Source organism: Alexandromys fortis, unplaced genomic scaffold (genome assembly GCF_014885135.2).
Source record: "Alexandromys fortis isolate MF-2015 unplaced genomic scaffold, M_Fortis_MF-2015_v1.1 scaffold_118, whole genome shotgun sequence".
NCBI classification, from domain to species: domain Eukaryota; kingdom Metazoa; phylum Chordata; class Mammalia; order Rodentia; family Cricetidae; genus Alexandromys; species Alexandromys fortis.
In genome coordinates, this window is record NW_026068010.1 from 2,636,150 (window position 1) to 2,642,349 (window position 6,200).

The 6,200-nt window shown below is 45.5% G+C and overlaps 1 pseudogene; it reads right to left on the bottom strand.

Moving 5' to 3' along the window:
• Positions 1-4,185: 4,185 nt before the first annotated feature.
• LOC126513469 (NADH dehydrogenase [ubiquinone] 1 beta subcomplex subunit 10-like) lies at positions 4,186-4,716 on the bottom strand (annotated as a pseudogene).
• Positions 4,717-6,200: the final 1,484 nt, after the last annotated feature.

A 6,200-nucleotide genomic window follows, 5' to 3' on the forward strand; every position in this document is an offset into this window, starting at 1 on the left:
CTAGTGCTTGTGTGGCCACCGACCAGTCAGGGACTTCTGAGTAGCACACACTCCGTGATTTACACTAAATAACTGTTTTTAATCTGAGCATATCTTTTATCATTTAACGCTAAATCAGATTCAAACCAGCCATGCGGCTCCAAGTGTGCCGCGACACCTACTGGCAGGTAACAGTTATTGCACCTACTCCAGCTCAAAATAAACCACAGGTAAGATTTACAATTTGAAATATAAATTATAAACTTATAATTTAAAAGGGAAAAATTATGGACAACTTAACAATCCAGGAGTTCACTAGCCTTTTTACTTATGTACAATGTCATGCAAGGTTTATATAATTTCCCTCCTACATCTTTCTATTTGATTCTGGGGATCAAATATGTTCTCCTTAAAAACAAATAGGGCCAAGAATGAGGCACTTTTAGAAATGACACAGTCTTTACAGACTGATAATAATCTACTAAAAGGAAAATTCAACACTCTGGAGAAGGATACGGCCAATTTGACAAACAAAACCCAGTCCATGTCAGAGGGTGCTGAGACATTGTCAGAGAGAATTCATACTGTTGAATGTACTAATAGGACTCTGTCGAAGGGGTATGATAGATTGACTGATAGAATGTCTCTCCAGGAAGGTAGTATGTATGCTATAAAAATTATGTCCAAGGATGAAACACTATCTCTACTGGACAGACTTCATACCTTGAAATCTTTAAAGAGGCCATCAGAACAGAACACTGGACAGGAGATCCAGACTTTACAAAAGGCAATGGTAAAAAGATTTTAAAAGATTAAGGAATTTATCGAATTTGATGACCAGGGACAAAAATTACAAAGACAAAATTTAGCCTTATCAGGATGTACCAAACTCCAGGATATCTTACCCAGAGTTCTACCTGCATTTCCGATGATATCATCAGAAGGAGCTTCTGGCACCAAACACCCTAAGGTGGTCAAAGAACATACATGGAAGTCCTTACATATGACTGATCTAAAGGAAATTAAATAAGCAATTGTATCTTATGGAATACATTCGCCCTTCTTTAGGGAAATGATCAAAACATGGGCTTCAAACAACAAAGCACCACCACAAGACTGGATTCAGTTAATCTCAGCAGTCCTAGAAAATGGACCACAGTTGCTTTGGTGGTGCTACTGGAGAGAAGAGGCAAAAATTTTAGAGCAACAGGGAAAAGGAAAAGAACTTGAGATTTCCCTAGATCAAATTCTGGGTGAGGGACTTTACTCTGATCCTCAGGATCAATCTCTTTATGATGAATACACCTTGTCCATATGTAGCACAATAGCTTTAAATGCTTGGGACAGGATTCAGAAACTGCGAAAGAGAGTTGAATCACATATTAGGGTTAAGGAGGGTCAGAGAGAACCTTTTAGTGACTTTTTACACAGATTAACTAAGGCTGTACAAATAGGGGTAACAGACCCAGAAGTTAGGCATGTACCGATTGAATCTTTGGCTTTTGAGAATGCCAACTTAGAATGCAAAAATATTCTTGGGCCTTAAAAGGTCAGATCAGCACCAGTGGATGAATGAATCTCGCATACAATGAATGTTGAGACACTTGACTATAGTACTAAAGCTTGGGTAGGAGAAGCGATTTCCAATTTCTGAGGAGACATCAAAATACCAAATGTATGGTAGAATAGGACATTATCTCCCTTCTCGGGCCTTCAATGGGGTTGAAGATTAGATAGTCATAGTTACTTTCCTCTCACAATTTAGCCAAGCTTATTTCTGATGCAAGATTTAGACTCTCTGAAATAGAATGTTTATTAAAATGTTTGACTTGTGTTCCTAGCTTAATATTGCTTATGTTGTTTTGTAATTTTATACTTGATATCTGTTCCTACTGTACATAGTTTTGTGTTGGGTTTGGATGGCTCTTGTTTAGACAAAAGGGGGAGATGATGGGAAAGTCTTATTAGCCTATTATCTTTAAGAAGTGGATTCAAGTTAAAGCATGGCTTTCGAACCAAGAGAGAAACAAACGGGTGCATGACCCAGATGCACTCTGTGTGATTCCCGCGGGGCACAGCCAAGCTTGGACTTCTCATTCATGTTTCATGAGCCTTCCCCATTATAATAAATAAAAATATAATTGTTTTATCCTTTAGCTAGCCTAGTTATTTCCAGAATCAAGCTAATTTCTACAGCAGGCACTGCTAACTCAGACTCAGCTTCTATCTACACAGGCTCATCTTGCTGTCAGCCCAACTACATCCGGAATCTGTTAAAGCCCAAGCAGTGGACTGAAGGCTTTTCTTGATTGGATCGTTTGAGGTGGAAAGACCTGCCCTAAAGCTGAGCCACACCTGCTGGCAGCCCACATCCAAGGAAGGAAGAAGGGAGTTTCGCTCTCTACCTGCTGTGCTCACTCTTGCTGGCAAGCTCATCGGTCCTGCTGCTGAGGCTCCCCTTCCCTGGGCTCAGCATCTACTTCCTTGGGATGCTAATGTCCCTGAAGACCACCTGAGGCATCCAGCCTGCGACCACAAATGACTACAGATTCTTGGCCTTTCCAACGAGAAACAGCCGTTGTTGAGCTAGCTGCACCACAGTCTGTAAGCTGCTCTAATAAATCCCTTTTTCTTCTATAGATCCACTCTATGAGCTTCGTTCCTCCAGAGATCACTGACTAAGAAACACTGTAAGTAATCTTACCCACTGGGTAAGCGATCTCCCCAGCCCCTTCAGACAAATTTTCCCATATATATATGTGTATATATATATATATATATATATATATATATAACCTGTGTTTAATTGAGTCTGAAGATAAGGTCCTGTGGTTATGGATGACCAGCTACAATGTCAAATAAATATATACATCTACAACAGTATACACATTCAAAACTTTTAATGGTAAAGACGTATAGAACAGTTTGAAGACTCCTCATTTAGGGAGGGGCAGCCACATCAGTTTGCTGGGGGAAGTTTCGAGGCACACCTCAGATCCACACTCACCATTTGTAGGCCAGGATGGAAGGATCTGAGGACTTCAAACTTTGGTAGAGTTTTCAGGCTAAAGAGGCCTCCTCCCCTTCACCACTGACATCCCTGGCCATGCAATGACAGTGGCTGACCACTGATAAGTGTCCAGCTTCCACCCACCAGGGTGACCGCTGTCTCTGCAAGCTGGCAGCAGATTCCCAAGGACACTATGCAAGGTTTGCAGAAGTGCTTCGATTTGACAACAGAGTGACTGACCTCCCACGGACTAAAGCAGTGGCTTTAGGCCAAGCCAGAGAAAGGCAAACCTGAGATCTGGACAGAGGCCAGACTCCAACGTCCACAGTTTCTACAGCTGCTCAGATAAACGTACAGCTGAATGATGAGAGGATTTCTGTCCCTACAACCGTGGTTCTCAACCTTCCTAACACTGTGACCCCTTTAATACAGCTCCTCATGTTGTGGTGACCCCCAACCATAAAATTACTTCATAACTGTAACTTTGCTACTGTTATGAATCATAATATAAATATCTGATATGCAGGATATCTGATATGTGGCCACTGGGGAAGGGTCATTCAATCCCAGAAGGGGTCATGACCCACAGGTTGAGAACCACTGTCCCGCTTTGTTGAGACTTGTCCTCAGAGGTCAGGCTGCCCTGTTTGTTGAAGTGACTTTGCAGGGACAGCGTGGTGTTTGTGGCACAAACTGATTAACATGAACACAATACAAAAAGACATTGGGAACCTTGATCTGATTCTGGAAGGACCCACGAGGCACAGTTCAGCTTCTCCAAGACCTCAGATCCCTCATGGCTATGCCAGCTACGTGGCTCGATGCAAGAGCAGGCTTTTAAGAAGATTTATTTTCGTTTGGTGTATGGGAGTATTTGACGACAGGGATGTATGGGTGCCAGATGCATGCAGTACCCACTGAGACCAGAAGAGGGCATCAGGTAACCTGCATCCTAGAGTTAACAGATGACCGTGAGCCTCCATGTGGGTGCTGGGAAAAGAACCTGAATCTCCTGAAAAAGCAGTAAACGCTCTGAGCCACTGAGCCATCTCTCCAGCCCAAGAGCAGACTTTTGTCTGAAGACTCAACCGACCACACTCACAAACACGATACACAATCTTGTCAGCTCTCAATTCGTGTTAAACACTCACTTTTTTTTTTTTTTTTTCAGCAATGTAACAAGAGTTCTTGGAGTCTTAGGCAGCAGCCTTTTGCTTGGCAGCCTTTCTCTCTCCTAGCACCCTCTGCTTCTGCTTTGCCGAGCACTCTCTGGCGGAAGAATAGGCTCTCTGGTCATAATGGTGGTCATAGAAGGCTTTAGGTACCTCGGTGCGCTGCTCCAGTTCCTTGGCACAATTCTGCTTTGAGCTCTCCCCTTCTCTCTGTTAACAAGCCTGAAGTCTCTCCTGGATGATGCTCACAGTTTCCTGGTTAACTTTGTACTCCCTTTTCCATTGCTCTTAGCCTCAAAGATACACAGGGCGTCACCCTCTTTGCACCCCGTGATGTCTGGCTCACCTTGGTACTGCCGATGATCGTAGTAGGTTCGGTTCTTGGCATGCTGTCGCTCAATAAACTCTCTCGCAAGGGTCATGGGCCGGTCCACGACGAAATCGAAGGTCTTCATAAACTAGGCCAGGGGGTTGGGGAGTGAGGTTTGTGGCAAGGGAGCCGGTGTGCAGCGCGGGGGCTTGGGTACACATATCCTTGTCCCAAGAGTTCAGCATGGCTGCAAGCCCTCCCCTCAGACATCCAATTCACTCCGCGACCGGACCAGCTCCTGAACACTCACTTTTGAGTGGGAGAAGAATAATTAGCCCCCAAGATCATCATTTCTGATTATGAGAATAAATAGTTCTAAAACTTTGTAAGTTTTGTAATGAGTGCCAGTGTTGAATGAACATCTTTCCTCTCTTAGTTAACTGTTTCTTCTGCAGTGGAATTCTGCTCAACACAGAATTAGTGTTCACCTGGTACTCACAGAGTTCAGAGATAGAATTTAGGGGGAGCAGGGCTAGCGACCTGACCGAGTGGGGGTGGGGACACTAAAATTCTGAACAACTGTCCAACCACCCGTGGTGTTTCCAGCTGTGGCCAGCAGAGGGCAGCTTCTCCCTGTTTAAGCCAAAAATCTCCACCACTGTTTTCTTTGAGAAAGCGGACTTGAAGGAGCTTGACTGAGAGTGGACCCTCCCCCACAAGCTGGAAATAAAGCTCTTCGTAGCCTTTGGCAGTGTAGAAAGCACTGGTAAAGAAGCTACAGTTCACTCCCAAGATCCTCTACTCAGTTCTGGTGGCGCTCTCTCTCCAGGACCTGAACACAGAGCTCGGGCGTCAGCACCACAAAGGTGAATTAGCCATCCCTGGCCTCCCAACAGGGAGGATTGGGGACCAGGACAAACGGCAAGGGGAGGCAGGTGGCATCTGGATGGTCGTCCATTGGTCTGCTCCTGCAGCCTGCCCCCATCTCCTGTGCAGAGCCTGGAGCCTGAGAGTCCGGCCACGCTTGCCCTCTCCTCACTCCTGTAGGGCCACCCCTCTGCCTTCCTTCATGAAAAGGATGTTTTCTGTAAGTCTGCCTTGGTCACTAGCCAGGGAGTCTCCTGAGGTTGTCTCCTGTCCATCCTACAGCCCAGGGACCCCAGCTTTGCTGTTTGGCTGTTGACTTCAGGACTGAGGATTTTGCTCCACGCCATTTTGTCTTTCAGAAATGGGAGCAAAAGGCCCTGGTGCGTGGTAACTGCTCCAATGGTTCTGGGTCCACAGTCCTCTCCTGGTGAAGGAAGCGACCCTTGTCATCCTCTGGGGAATGGCAGTATGCCTGTCTGATGAGGACCGTGTACCCATGTACACACCTACTGGGGAGCCCCCCATTTCTCCACACTTGTGTGTGACCGCAGAACTATGCATGCCCAGATGACCCAGTTCCGTCCAGCTTGTCACCCAGTGCTTAGCTCCAGCCCCCCGAAGCCTGGGCTGGGTCCTGTAAGGCAGAAGCTGGTGTTCTGGGTCGTAACCACATAGGTATTTTTGCCCCGGAGAATGAACATGTAGGGTTTGGTCAGCCCTGTTATAGTACGGAGTCTCTGGGGGGTTATGTTGACTTGCTTGAGAGGGGAGGGAGGAGAAAATTCCAGGCTTGACATGAAGCAAGAAATCTAAAATTAGTTTTCACTCAGCCCAGGAGACGGACGGCAGCTCTCTATCTTGA